Source organism: Microtus oregoni, unplaced genomic scaffold, assembly GCF_018167655.1.
Source record: "Microtus oregoni isolate MIOR12 unplaced genomic scaffold, Mior012 000022F_ref0000154, whole genome shotgun sequence".
NCBI classification, from domain to species: domain Eukaryota; kingdom Metazoa; phylum Chordata; class Mammalia; order Rodentia; family Cricetidae; genus Microtus; species Microtus oregoni.
The window spans coordinates 23,325,001-23,341,341 of record NW_024543081.1 but is presented as its reverse complement, the minus strand read 5'-3'; positions in this window follow the sequence as shown (position 1 = coordinate 23,341,341).

The following is a 16,341-nucleotide window of genomic DNA, read 5'->3' as shown; positions in this document are numbered from 1 at the left end:
GTGATGAATATGATATATATGCACAATCTTTACTGAATAATACCAGTTTACACCATTTCTATAACAAAACAAGTTATAATATTTGGTTTGTCCATTCTGTCTGGCTCCGCACTACCTTCTCTACATTCCGACCTAGGTATGTAATTCACATGTTGAATTTGACATGTGTTTCAAGGCCCCATCTCTTTTACAAATCATTGCTTCTTCACCTTTCCTAAGATGGTCAATGACATTGGGGTTCATTCCGTGGGCCCCACAATAAAACCTAAGAATAGAAAGCAGTCTCACAGTTACTCGCAATGCCACAGAAGGAAATCTGGGACCCGTTATGGATAACTGTACATTCCTCACTCTCCTCAACCCCTGACAGCCATATAATTGCTTCATCTATAGACATATGTTTCTTTGTTCCTCTTCTTTCAATTACCTCAATGCCTTCAACATTCATCCATATATTTAACATGTATCATTACTTCATGTCTAAACACATAAATGTTTATTATGTTCCAATGTAAAAATAAAAAGCAGTCTCAAGTTCACTTTGTCCCTCAAGAGCCACGCAATCCATCAGAAAGCCTCCACTCTGCCACCCAAATGCTGTTGACCTAACCATTCATATAGTACCATTGATACAGTGAGCTGTAATTGCCAGCTTGCCCCAAGCTTGACTCACCTGGGAAGAGACTCTAAAAGAGGGATTGTCTGAATCAGATTGGCGGGGGGACATGTCTGTGGTCATGAGAATTGATGTGGAAAGCGTCACACTTAAAGCAGGCAGTGCCGTCCCCTGGTTGGGTCCTGAACTGTATAAAGAAAGAGGAGAAAGTGGGCTTAGCCAGGAGTGTACACACATCCTTTCTCTCCACTCTTGACTGTAGATGTGATCAGCTGCTCCGGGCTCCTGCCTTGATATCACCACAGTGATTGACCATTGACCTGGAATTGTAAGCATAATACATCCTTTCCTCCTTAATTTTGCTAGATTTTATTACAAAAACAAACTAAAACAATGGAGAGCATTGTATGCTCAGAAAGACTGCAAACTTGCTTAACGCTCTGTCCTGAAATCTGTAATAATTCCAGAACCAAGAGCCCTGTTTTTTCACTTGGTTCCGGGCACCATGAATTGTGTATCTGATCCTGCCTACATAGACTTTCTCAAAGCTTTCTTTTGATCTTATCTCCTATCCCTCTCCTCATCCAGGTCAGCTCTAAAGACTCTGATCTCCTTGTTCTTCAAATACACCAAGCTCAATTCCTTATTGGGGTCCCTGAACCTGCGATTATGTCACCAAAATTATGTGGATGGAGTGTGTGTGTGTGTGTGTGTGTGTGTGTAATCACTCAAGTGTGAGCTCTAAGGTTGTCTTCTCTGAAAAGCCTTCTCTGAGTATCCCATTTGATCATCCTATTCAATGAGCATCTTTCATTTGCCCTACCCTCTCTGTCCACTTGCCCACTTCTACTTTTTAAATGGTAGTTATCTGTATTCATCTGTTGATGTTATTATAACAAAATAGTTGAGACTGGGTACTTTATTAAGAAGAAAGATTTATTTGGCTCACATTTTTCTAAATCAAAGAGTCACTATGGGAGAGCACATCACTCAATACTGTTACAGCTTCAGTCCATGAACAAGCCATATCCAACTGACTTGTGTTCACGATCATTACTCTTGCTTCTTTGGGTACTTGTTATCTGTCTTCTCCTGCTATGGGACAAGCTCTATGAAGAGGAGAGATTGGCTTTTTAAATTTTTACTTTTAAAATATTTATTTTTATTTTATGGGCACAGTATATTGTCTGCATGTATATGCACCACATGTGTGCAGTACACACAGAGGCCAGAAGAGGACACTGGATCACCAGAAACTGGTGTCACAGTTAGTTGTGAGCTGCCATGGGACTGCTAGGAGCTAGACCTGAGTCCTCTGCAAGAACAACAAGAGTTCTTAAATGCTACATCACCCCGTCGATATTATTAAAGCTATATGCAGCAGAAGCTCAGTGGATATTGGAGGAGTGTAGCAGGAAAGAAGAGAGATCAGGCCCAGACCATTGTGACCTCAAGGCCCCATGATGTCCCTGCATCCCAGAGGACCGCCGAGAAACCATCCTCCCCCATTCTCTATTCCTCTGTCTCTGACTCCTGAAGAGATAGAATGACCATTTCTGTACTTCGACTTCATCACCACAAATATCAGAGTGCTGCCCTTTCTCTCCTGGATGCGGACCTCAATGACTCATGCCATCTCTAGCCCACTTGAGTCTAACTCACTACCACAGTCACTCTTGCAGGCCATTCCTAAGGCGGTGAAAGACAGAGGTGAGAAATGGGTCCTACAGATGCCACGACCCATGGGGCTCCCACAAAAACTCACCAAACCATGAGGAGATTCCCATCACCGTGGATCTGTCTCAGACAATTCATTTACTACACAGTAACTACTCTATGCCACCTAAAACCTCAGCCTTTGAAGGAATGTTTGGGAAGAGAATTAATGACCACCCAGCACACGGCAGATGCTGTGCTATGTATGTGAAACAAATATTTGGGACATGGGAAGAACTGAAGTAAAAGTGAGAATAACATGAGGCAGAAGTGAAAGGACAGGGGAAGAGATGTGAACGGGATTGCTCGGAGACGAGGACTCTGTGCTAAGCTGAAAAGCAGCGATCCCTGCAGAGGACAGAACCGTGCAAAGCCCCACCGCTTCGCATTGCTTACGGGGCTCCACAACAACCTTTCCCAAGTCTCTGAAGCAGTTAAACTGATTAAACTGTTTCCAGTGAGCAGACGATAAGTCAAGCGATTCGCTCAATGACATGCTATGAAGAAAGGGCAGGATCTTCCTGATGAGGTCTTCATAGGCCTTTGAAGTCACCCGGAACAGGTCTGTGTGTCTTGTGAGCTTCTAGGTCTCTATTCCAAGAACTGACAGAGGGATTAACAGACTCAGAGGAAGTGCTGCTGAGGAGACTCTGTAGCGGGAGTCGTGGACGTGATTCATCTAAGTTTTCTGCATCTCCGTTCACAATGGAAGATGAGAAAGAGGTCTGAACAAAGAATTTAAATTCATGGTTTGAGTCTTGGCTCTGCCACAGGCTTACAAAGGGTCTTTGACATACTAATTGCTTTCTGAGCTCATTTTCTGATATAAAAATAGATTTATTCTCATTAGAGAACTAAGGCAATAAATAAAATGAGATACTGTGAACTTGAAGGGCTATACATATACTGTGCTTACTATTATATTATGTTATTGCATATGGTTAAACTTCAATAGTTATTTTACAAATTATTAAATATTATATCATATTATAATTAATAACATCACCACTAAATATTTTCCAAGATGAGCTATGTTTTAATTGGAGATTGCATGGGTCAAGGCAACCAAGTTCAGGTAACCATCCTCTAATAGAGGGGTGAAAAGTGTGACCCTTATAAATGAAAATACATATGCTAGAGAGATGTGTGGCTTGGCAGCTAAGAACATTTGTGGAGCCTCTTGCAGGGTACGTAGGTTTAGTTCCCTGAACTCAAGTGGTGACTTAACAGCTGTATGTCACTAAAGTTGCAGGTGATCTGAAACCCTCTTCTGACCTTTGCAGACACCAAGCACACACAAATGCATATAAGCAAATCACTCTATACGTGAAATAAATCTAAAAGAACTTAAAAAATAAAAAAGATAATTTTTAAATTAGTAAATTCAGTGAATTATGCTGTGAAATTCATTATTTCTGCAGGGTCATAATTGAAAATCTCTAAAAAAGAAATAAAAACCATATATTCCTCCCTGTCATGGTTTGAAAGAGAAGAGCCTCCATGGGCTCATAGATTTGAATAGATGGTCATCTAGGAGGGAAGCTATTGGAAAGGATTAGAAGATGCAACCTTGTTGGGGATGGGCTGTGTGGTGTTTCAGGGTTTCAAAAGCCCAAGCCAACCATAACATCTCTTTCTTTCTGTGGCCTGCAGATCTGGATGTAGAACTCTCAAGCACCATGTGTACTGTGTACTGCCATGCTCTCTACTGTGATGACAATGAACTAAACCTCCGAAACTGTAAGCCAGCCCTAGTTAAAAACTCTCTTTTCTAAGAGTTGTCATGGTCATGGTGTCTTCACAGCAATAGCATGTTGGCCAAGACACTCCCTAAAATCAGAAAAGTCACGTAGAGAAATCAGAGGTCAGTGCATTAGTTATGAGAGAGAAGAACCTATCCCATCAGGGTCATTGCTTGGATAAAATCTGAAGTCCTCAGAGAGCTGAGAAGCTTTGACCAATGCCCCGAAGTCGTGCAATGGCAAAACTGGGGCCCCAGTCTTCACTTCTGCATATGGCACTTGGTCATCAGAGCTCTATCAGGAAAAGGTTGCTTAGAACTGAGAGCTACCTTCCAGAGACTTTATGGAAGAATTTAGAAAACATTTACTGAGCAGCTACTCTGTGCCTAACACCATGCCTAATGCCCAGGAGCTGATTACAACTTGAACTGCTTTTGGAGAATTATTCATTTTCATTTTACACACACACACACACACACACACACACACACACACACATATCTGTTTTGTCTGCATGCATGTATGGGCATCATGTGCATACCTGGCGTACCTGGTGGTCAGAAGAGTACATCAAATTGGTTATAAGCTACAATGTGGATGCTGGGAATTGAACTCAGGTTTTCTGCCAGAGCAGCAAGCGGTCTTAACTGCTGAGTCATCTCTCCAGCTCCGAGATGCTTTCATTTTAATAAGCAAGAAAATATACATACAAAACATACACTGCAGCGTGAATTAATTGATTGTTGTTGGAAACAATAGAAGGATTAATGAAGAGAGATATGAAATCTATTCGTAGATGATTGGGAACACTGTGTTAAAAGACAAGTGAAGGTGAACCTTAAATTATGGAGAGTTCTGTGCTAATCTTAGACCTTTGTTCTGATCACAAGAGGGTTGCGATGTTTGGTATGATGATTCTGTCCAAGTCAAAAGGAAGAAGAAAAGGGCAAAGACTGAGTACCCTGCGCTTACATGCTTATTTATATTTCATTAGGGACAAAATATTAGCAGAGAGGAGACCTTTAAGACTAATTTTCATTCATCAAAATCTGTGGCCTGGATACTCTCAGATGCATTGGATTATTGAGAAAATAAGTACTTCTCTTGAGCCAATCATTTTGCTTTGAACAAAATCAAAGGATGAGCAACAACATACACTAGGTAGGTGGATAATCATGATGGCTGCATACATCCTTCTACTGAGCATTTGTGTTTGTTTGGTGAAGTCTTACACTTAGTAAGACTTACTTTTTCATCTACAGAAAACAAAACATGTATATGACACCTGTTTTTCCCTCCACTGTCCCTCCAGTGAACTTCCTAACGTAAATACAACACACAATATTTTGGCAGCCATCTTATGGTCATGAAGGAAAGATGAAGATATGCTCACAGCCCCTGATGTCAAAAAAACAGCTCATCCACAGCCAGAAATAGACAACTCCTACCAGTCTTGCTTCATAAGAGAAACAACACACACATTTATATAAGCTGCTGTGTCCAGTTTCCTCCCATTTACAGCTTAGCAGAATCACAACTGACAGAAGTCAGTGGGAGAATTGAACAGTTTCCTTTACCACCCCAGGCATCTCACTGTTGCCTCCATTAGGGCTTGTACCTTGACCCACCTGCAGGTTCTAGGAGAGAGAGAAATCAGCAATTCATTTCTACTTTGACACAGACAAGTGAAAAAATAAGGTCAGAACCACTTAGAGCTAAGGTCTTCACTGCTGATGTCGCTGTGTATCTGCTGTCCTGCTCTCCCCTCACCCAGGCTGAGAGTCTGCTGCTGATCCCTCAGCCTAATAACCAAGTCACATCTGAGGTGAGACAGAGCCTTATGTTCCCAGAATTTACCCCGTGGATTCACCCAAATCCCATGTCCCATTCTAACTTTGCCCAGCGCACCATGACTGACTGGACCTTGGTGCCCAGCTCTGTCTTGGTACGGGTCATAGAATGATAGCTCTGATCTGTTTTCATCTCTGCGTTATAAAGTCGCAGGCTCTGCTTATTTGACAAGCCGTGCATTTCTTCATTTATAATTTATTGCACATTATTATTCCTGGGTTTTTGTTGGTTTGATTGTTTTACAAATTACAGGCTCCTGCTTTAAATTAACACTGATTATGACTTACCCAGATGTGTTATCTTATATTTATCTATATTAAATCTCATCTAATTTGCTTCGAAAAACTTGCATTCTTTTGTTCTTTCAGATCTTCCAGTATTCACTGTTGTTTGGAATTTGGTGGCATCTGAAATGTAATCAACCTGTCTTTCAAAGTCAGAAAAATACTTTTAAGGCATACTCTAACAGGTGTAGACCAAGAAAAAAAAACCCTGGTGTTTATTGCCTAGTGCATATCCTAGCTGGGATTTCCACAAAAACACACAGAGGGGGTGAGGAACTGTTTCATACCATTTGGATGGGAGCACAGTGGGAGAACGCACACAGGGAGTTGAAATGGAAAATGTTGGAAAGCATGGAAGGTGTGTGACCAGTGGGTTATTAATGCTGGCTTCTGCAGAAGACCTTCTGAGGGGTCTCATGGGGAGAGCGTCTCTGATTCCCATCCATTATTATGTAATGGTTACTTCAAGGAGTAAGAGATGGTAGGGAGAATAACTACGTGACTTTTATACCTGATCTTGAGCCTGGAAACTCCTGTATCGCGAAAAAGCCCTCAGGCAAAGGCTCAGATGACAAGAGGAAGAAGTCTCTGCTTGTCCCTGGTTCTACCGCAGGGTTATCCACCACAGTTGTCCTCTACGTTGGCTGAGATTCTGCTAATGTAAGTTTCTGTGCAATGTGGCACCTCAGAGCTTGATCATCAAGGCATGAAGCCCTGTTTACAATGCCTTTGTTATGCCATAACCGATATTCACTGACACAGATGACCCCAAGACATACCCAAGAGGATCTGCTCACTTTCACACCTACTTCTCTCTGTGTTCATCCTAATCAGAGGCCTCAACTCTCATGATAGGCAGCTGAACACCTCTATGACTCTAGTAACTACTTTGACACCAGCCTCTTGATCCACTAGTATAAGGGGCCAGCATGACAAGGCAACAGCCAGTATCAAGTTTAGAAGGATCCTTAAGATGTTATCTAACAGAGATGCCCTTCTCCTGGTAATTGACGCATGTAGTCCAACAAGACCAAGGTTGCATGTGTTTAAGATAAAGGTTATTGTCAAAGAAGTCTCCTGGGAATGATGGTGGCAGGCCAAGAGGGATCATATTCTCTGGATCCACTCACCTTGTTTATACCCGTGACTCTGCTATAGACTTCACTGCCTCCAGCCTCCCACTCTTGTTCCTTTAGATACTTATCCTTTCAGTTAAGCCATTCCCCACTCTACATGTCTTTTGCTCAGGCCGCATGAAGCCCCATACGAAGGCAATGATCAACCTCTCTAAGCTGATATGCTCAGACACTGTCTGCTCTCATGGGTTCTACTGAGTGATGCAGAATGGGGCAGCAGACCTTGGTCGGCACGCTGACAGAGTTAGCCCACTTTAGAACCAGGATTGGAGTTTTCATCTACCCATTGGGGGATACCATGGATCTCTGTGAGATACCATAGGTGCTGGGAGAGGATCTGGTATCACAGAAACAGGTGACAAGGGCTAGCTGTTTGTATAATTTATCTGTGACTTCTTGACCTACCAATGCTTGATTCATCACGGACTGTTTTTTATCATATGATCAGCATTGCTATACCTGCCCATCATTATTATGTAGCAGAGTTGATGATATGCAAATCTTGATGGGCAACCACAATTGCACTGTTATTTGGTGTTTTGTGGATAGATATTTGGCGTTGCAGACATTTTCAGCCCTGTATGCTTCTCCATGATAAAAAGCACTACTGTGAACCAAAATCTAGAGACCTACTCTGATTCCTTTACTTAATTTCCCAGGCTGTCTGATATTGCTTTATATATGATAACATCAGTCTGCTGTACTGAATGGATTCCTGTCAGAATAACTTTTAATACAACAGGAACCCATTGCAAAGCCTTTGTCTTTTGATGCCAATCAAACTGGCAGACTTTATCCAATAGGGATCAGAGTTCCCGTATTCTAAATCCAAATAGACCCATCAAACACTTTGTCCATCTTTTGTTTGCAGGAAGCTTAAATAAGATATGATAACTGCCCACTAAGTGTAGAGGGCAGATTTAAAAATAATCCAGGTATCTAATTCCCCACAGTTTCACAAAACTTCACCTATATGCCAGTTTTAACACAACCATAGGGTTTATTTCCCACCCTTCACCAGAGTCAGGCAGAAAACACAAACCAGTGTGTTGACTGCTGAATATTTTGAACTGAAGGAGATTGGGAGGCCTCAAAAGTAACCCCTTGACTTTTCGTTATCCTGTTTCCCATCCCATTTCCTTTCCCAGGAAAGTCATAGAAGCCAGAATTCATCTCTCTAGAGGTGGGTCGCCAAAACTAGACCCCTTCTTCCCCTATACAATCCATAAACCTTGAAAGATCCCTCTCTAGCCAACTTCTGTTGGACGTTTATAAGACTCTCATTACACAGTGTTCCTCCCCATACCCAGAAAGAAGGAAAATAGGGAAAAGCCAAGAAAGATTTGCACAGACAGGTTCTCCCCAAGTTGGATAATTGCAGCATGTTTCTTTGGTCTGTACATCTTTGTGCAACTCACCACTGCTTTCATCAAACAAAATATGAAGACATGATTTCCCCTGGATCTTGATTTTGTAACGCTCTCATGGTATGAAAAAAAAAAGCTGCAATAATTTCCGAAGGCTATTCTCTTTCTAATTTGTGCTGGTTGTTGTTGTCATGGGACTGTTAGCTGTGACCCAGGACCCTCGTGATGAATGGATCTTTGCAGCCTTATAGAAGGCATGTGAGTTGTGGTACATACCCAGCAATCTCTGACCTAAGCATGTATGTATATGCATAGATGTGTATAGGTACAATGCCATTGATTTGCTTAGCAGTTCATCTCAAGTGTTGCCAAAAGAAAACATGTGTACAAAATAGAGAATAGGCTTTGTTCTTTTCTGTCCAACATGTCGCGCTTCAGTTCTCCTAGTCACAATAGCACCTATGAGTTCAATACTGTGAACTCCATGAGCTAAGAGCCCATTCACTGAAATGCAGAAATCACGTAGTGCTGCTAATAGTCTAAACTATTGCAATTAGTTTGTGTTAAATAAACAGACTTTAGCACAATTAATCTGGTTAGTGGAATCATCAGCTTCTTAATCATTTGCATATTCTATTTATGCATAAGAGAAAAAGCTATTCAAGGAATGAGACTCAGGGGGCGGGGAGAGGAGAAATTAAGGAGGGTATCTATATCTATATCTATATCTATATCTATATCTATATATCATATATATATATATATGTCATCAAGGGAGCAGAGAAAATCTCCAGAACAGACCAATAGCAGCAAGGGAGGGAAAAGGCATGTAGACCACAAGGGGACTGCGATATTTGCATGAGAAGGGAGTATAAATCAATGTCAAAAGATAAGTGATGGCTTAGAGAAAAATTATAATCCTCATGATAGCAAAGGGTTAATGTAGTTAGAGCTCTTATAAATTGAGATGAAAAAGGCCAGCAGTCTCAAAATTTCAAAATATGCCCAGGATAGAAATGGTTAACTTTCAGCAGATGATCCAAATAGCCAGGGGACCCAACTCTTCTTAGGTAGAAACAAATTCATTCCAATAAAAAGAGTCATCGTCTGCACATAGGAGAGCAATTTCATGCCGAATAGAATGGAAATAAAGTAGCTAAGCCTTTTGGAATAGGGACAAAAGACTTGCGAACATGAGCTCCCTCCAACTTGAGCTCAGTGGAGCAAAGCACAGTTCCCAAGCAAAGATACCTGGGAGACTTCCTGGAGCCAGGAATTTGCTAGAAGGACTTAAGAAGGCACCAAAAAGCCCTGAGCCTCGTTCTCATTTTGGTAAAAAAGCCCACATACTTGCTAACAGACTTCATCAAGTTTGGAGAATGGAAAAGGGCCAGGTCTATATTTGAGCCCATCACTGTCATTTGCTAGCTGAATGGCCTTGGCAAACATTACAGATTGGATTGCGTACCCCTACCCAAGAGATTCCCTGAAGTCATAGCTCCCAGGCATCCAGACTCTGACCTTATTTGGAAATGATGATTACAAATGCAATTAGTTAAATTAAGAAGTAGTGATACTGGAGTCAGCAGAGGTCTCCCATCCAATCTAACTAATGTTTGCATAAGAAAGTAAGCAGAAACACAGAGACCCTCGTGAGGGATGGTGCTTACGTGGCTGCAGAGATGGAGATTAAGCTAAGAAGCATGAGGATAGTGCGGAACCACTACAAACTGGACCGCAAAAATGAAGGTTTTGCTCTCCAAGCTGCAGAGGAAGCCCTGCCTTCCAGAGGCCTTGATTGACATCTAGCCTCCAGCACAGGGAATCTTTTAGTCCCTGCTATTTTAGGCCACACAGCGAATATGGTCCTTTGTGACAGTAGGTCCAAGAAATACCGTAGCAAGTTGCCTGAATATATCTCAGTCCCTTCTTGGACAGGAAAGCCTCCTGGCCTCCCAGGGGTGTTGGGAGGGAGATGCTTTGCTATGCACACATATATCCCCCACAGAAACCTTTCCAAAACTCCGTGTTCCACTCAAGCATTTGTGCATTCAAGAAGAAGATGAGCCTGCTGGCATAGTGTTTTCTATCTCTTCATATGTATATAAGATGTATTAAAAAAAATAGAAAGTGCTGCTGACGATGCCCAAATTAGACCTTAGAAACTGCATCAAATTCACTTATTTTAAAATGGAAAAATCTGGGTTTTTTTTTTTTCTCTCATCTTTGGGCTTTGGGACACAGTCATGTTTGGGAGTCAGTGTAGGAAGGTAGAGGCTGGGAAGTAGGGAATGCTGCCTGTGACTATAATCTATCCCATGAAACAGGAAACAGTATACTTCTAAGAATGGTACCAGATTTTCCTTCAAAATATCTGAGTTCACGTCCCAGGTTTTTTCAGTTCCTTGCTATGCCTTTGTATACAAAATGGCTCTTGTTTTCAGGGACAAACTATGACCAACCCTGCGGCTTAAATAGCTGTCTATATAGATTTTGTAGTTCTCGAGGTCAGTTGTAGAAATGCCATGCTCCTCCACAGGATCCATTTTCACTCCCCCTTCCCACAGTTAGGGTTGCCTCCCTGAGCCCTCAGCTCTTGGCCTCTTCTATTTTCAAAGCGGGCAGCACAGCATCTAGCCTCAGACAACATTTTAGCTGCTCCCTGTCCCTCTGAATCTCCCTGATTATCTTTCATAAGCACCCTTATCACTACACCTAAACCCCACTCAAATAGTTACCATGTCTCAAAATCCTTAATCAGGTTTTAAGAGTTCTACATGTTATATAAGGTAACATGCAATGGCTCCAGATATTAGAACTGAATATCTTAAGGACTGATTTTTTTTTCTAGGATAATGTTTATCTAATAGGGAACCTGATAGACGTCTGTCAAACCAAGCATTTGAAAGCATCTAGCAGTCTGCGAAGTAAGAACTGACAGTATCACACAGAGGCCAGCTGTGCGAATCCATGTTCCTCTCTGTTTCAGGTCCTTCCCTGTCCTGCTCTCAGAACAAGAAGAGCACTCTGTTTCCAGGACTCCCCCAGTGGAGCTGAGACAAACCAGGCTCTACCTTCCCTGAGTCTTGTGTGAAATGGATCTTGCAGTTTCATTTTACCAAATAGAAATTGTGTTATCTCTTATTGCTCCAACCTTTAGGGGAAAGGCATGCTTTTATATAAAAAAGTCTCCTCAAAATCTTTTAATATGACTTTGCCAATAGATTCTCAGAGCTTTCAAATATTCTTCAACACCAATCTCCTCTCTCTCTCTCTCTCTCTCTCTCTCTCTCTCTCTCTGTGTGTGTGTGTGTGTGTCTGTCTGTCTGTCTGTCTGTAATACATGTTTATTACCTTTGTTCTTTTATAAGAAGTTTAATCCATTTGTTTATTTGAGGGTGAGGTGGGGCTAATACTGCCACGTGTTTGGAGTTTGTTCTCCTTTCTAACATGTGGGTAACCAGGGATCAAACTCAGGTTATCAGTCTTGGCAGTAAGGGCCTCTACCCCCTGAGTCTCTTTTGCACCCTTTCTTTATTCTTTGTACATTCAAGAGAGCTTTCTAAACTGTGTTCTTAATCCAGACTGGTTCTGACCTATTTTAATGAGATACCTGCTTAAAAGTTTTAGTCGTCTCATCAAATCAGACTCCTTTTTGGTTATTTTCCCTTTCTCTTCTCTTTTCAAGCTGGAGATATTTAGTAAGCTGTCGATCAAAGCTGACAAAGCACTTGTGAGAGTTATTCTGTTCTGTGCAGCCTTTCAAGGAGAATTTCTCCAAAGCTAAAGCAGTTGGACGGCATGGCTCATGTGGCTAGGTGGTTCAGAGAAGCGAGGCAGACAGGTGCAGCCACAAGGCCCTGTTTGACATTTCACAGAGCTGTGTCCAACTCTTCTTCCAGTTTTAACTAACCATGCAACCTTGGCAAAGTGGCTTAGATTTTATTTTTCTCTGGTTCCACATCAATAAATGCAGCCAAGTTATATTTTCATAATATAGCTGTGGGAATTAAACTAAACTGTATATGTCTAGTGCTGGAATTCCGCCTCTCTTTCTCATACACCCGCCCCAAACACACACAACAAACATCTAGCTATCCACCTATCTATCCCTCTCTGAATATAAGACTGTGTCTAGATAGAGAGAGATGGACTGTGGATGGATGGATGAGTGGATAGATGATAGATAGATAGATAGATAGATAGATAGATAGATAGATAGATAATATATTAATTAGGGTTTATATTGCTGTCAAGAGACATCACAATGATACAAAATCTTACAAAGGAAAGTATTTAATTGGGGTTAGTTTATAGTTCAGAAGTTTATTTAGTTCATTATTATCAATGAGGGAAGCATGGTGGTGCACAGACAGACAGAACTAGAGAAGGAGCTGACAGTCCTATATCCTGATTAGCAGGCAGAGGGAGAGAGAGAATGGCTCTATCTTGGGCTTCTAGAGACCTCAAAATCCACCCCCAGTGACATACTTCCTCCAACAAGTCTACACCTAATCTAAAGCCACATCTCCTAATACTACCACTCCCTATGGGCCTATGGGGGCATTTCCATTCAAACTACCACAGATAGAGATAGATAGATAGATAGATAGATAGATAGATAGATAGATAGATGGTACGAAGGGAGAGGCTAAAGTAATGTTATAGAAACAACTTGTTTATGGCTATAGAGATAGAGTGATTTTTTTCTTGTAATAGGAGTAGGTAAATCACTACTTTACTTATCAAAGCATCCATCAATCATTCATTGTCTGAACATTTGCAGAGCCCTCATAGTAGTAGCCTGTGATGCTCAGGGTTCTTCAACTAGTACTTTTGTGGCAAGTGCTGCCAGCTTCCCAGCAGAGCAACTACCATCAGTACCACATCCACATCACTTTCCCTTTAGCCTTTGTTTGCTTTGGCATCACTCCATCTTCCCGTCTCTTCCTCCTCCCATCATCTTCCCTCGCTGCTGGGGCCCTTTTCTCTGGTGAGGAAGGGAAAATACTAAGGCTTGGGATGCCTTTGGGTAGCTCTAGACTGATAGTTGGCTGGAGCTGGGGTCCCCGGGTAGATAGCCTCTCGGAATCTCAAGTGTCGCTTCAATAAACCAAGAGAGTTGGCTTATGCATCTTTGCTAGGGCCCCAGATGGCCTTACTGATCAGGCAGAAACACTGAGCTGCCAGAGCCCCCGACTTCCATCTCATTTATATCTTTCCATTGCCTATGGTTACTGAACCCCTTCTTAGGCAGGGTAGCCAAGGTATTCTTCTTTACTGAGCACTTTCCTAGCCTTAGAAATAATACTGTCTACATCCTGGGAAAACCTCACCCACAGAGCCCTTCATATTGAGGGCATAACAGACAATCTGTCCCCTTAAAATACACTGTAGACATTCTGAACCCAACAGAAAATGCCCTAGGAGGTGTGGGGCTGGGACTTGCTTAGTGGAATATGGATGATTCCAAAATGGTGCATATAGTAATAGGCTGCTTGTTGGTTCCTAGCTGCTCAGCCCTGAAATAATCACACAGAAGTGATATTATTTAAAACACTGCTTGGCCCATTAGCTCTAGCTTCTTATTGGTTAACTCTTATATCTTAATTTAACCCATTTCTAGTAATCTGTATATCGCCATGTGACGGTGGCTTACTAGGTAAAGTTCCCAGCATCTGTCTCCAGCGGGGCTACATGGCTTCTTTCTAACTCTTCCTTCTTTCCCCCAGCATTCCGTTTGGTTTTCCCTGCCTACCTAAGTTCTGCCCTAATAGGTTAAGCCAGTTTCTTTATTGACCAATGGTATTCACAGCATACAGAGGGGAATCCCACATCAGGGGCAGCTTAAGACTAGAGTCACCCCACATCAGTGTGACTCAATGAGGTACCATGCTGTGTACCATAAAGTTTGCTATCAGTTATACTGTGTCATAAAGTTTTGTGTCAGCTAGACCCAAATCTAGGTCATTAATATATGTCCCCACGTGCCCTCAACAAAATCACATCAAGTCCCCTCTACGAACAGTAACGTGATTGTACTTGCCTTCTCAGTGGTTGGTGTAGGAGAACCAAACGCACATCGACAATGTTCTGCAAACAGAGTTGGGCCCATAAATGATAGCACGGCCTTATTTTTCAAATAGACCGTGAACAAAAGCCACAGTGATAGCCAGGAGTGAGGTTTCAGGCTGGCTTCATTGCTGATTTTACTTTGGAAAACATAAACCAAGATAACCTGGCATCTGCTGGGAAACAAGAGGATCCCAGTAACAAGGGGTTTCCCTGAGAGCAGAGAAACCTAAACCCACACCAGGAACAGAGTCCAGTTGATCCTTTATTTTTTTTTTTTCAGTGCAGGTGGGTATGTCTGGGGCAAGTCTTTCCAGACAGTCACTCAAAGATGTTCTCACTATTGCTCATGTAGATGATGGACTGCACAGATTCCTATCTCAGAGTAGCCTGCACAGACTCTGTGGGGTGAATGGTGAATACAGCCTGCAAGAGTATAGAGTGAAGATCCAGGTCAGGCCTGTGCTCCTGTGTCAAACACTGCTCCTTGCCCCAGTCTAGGCAGAGCCACAGAATCCTTCTCAATGCAACTTCGAGATGATTTTTATTTTTCACAGGCGTAAACACACTTAGAAGGGTCATGGAACTTAACAAATCATCCTTTCTCTTTCAGAATAAATGTGAACAAAATAATCAAAGAAAAATAATAGTAAGCACAAAATAGATTTGTGTAATTATGGTTTCTCATTAGTCTAATCAAAACACTTTATGGGAGAATTACTATGTATCACTCCTAAATTTCTTCTTCCGTTCACTTAGCCTATAAGTGTAGTATACACTCTGTACTATTATTACATGTACTGCTGTTATTTGATGCAAGGAATTCCATGAGCATGAAGAAAACTATTGTTTATCGAAAGTTATATGTTAGTTCAAAACATAACTGAGTCATTGTGCTAATGATTAGCCTTTAAAAAATCTGTGGTTGTAAACCACAACTTTGGGAATAACTTTGCACAGTGACTCCGTCTGCCTAACAATGTTACCATAGCAAGATACCACAGTTTGCATCCCTCAAACAGAAACATGTCTTCTTGCAATCCTGAAGGTCAGAGGTCTAAAATCAAGGTACTAGAAGGGATTGATTTTCTCTGAGGCCTTTCCTTGTCTTCTTGATGGAAATCTTTCCCGTCTTCATGTGTTCTTCTCTCTGAGTGCATTTGGGTCCAATTTTTTTCTTCTTAAAAAGGATATAGGTCATATTGGATGGCGTCCACCCAAACAACCAGGCTTTAGACAGATGATATCCTTAAAGATTATCTTCCAGTAAAGTTATGTGTTGAGTTCCTTGAAGCCGGTACTGCAAACATGAATTGGAGGTAGGCATAATTCAGCCCATAACTGCTTCTCTGTCGTTTGGGTTTCTTCTCTGAGTTTTATCTTGAAGCAGACGCCACTTGCTCATTGATTCTCTTGTTTCGTGGTACCTCTGGGATCTGATCTGGGAGTATATACACCCAGACAGCAACTTCTGATGACAGAGGGATGGGGGATGAGATGGCACTTGCTTGAAAAAAAAAAAAAGCCTCTTACAGAAGGGTAAAGGAGAGATTATGC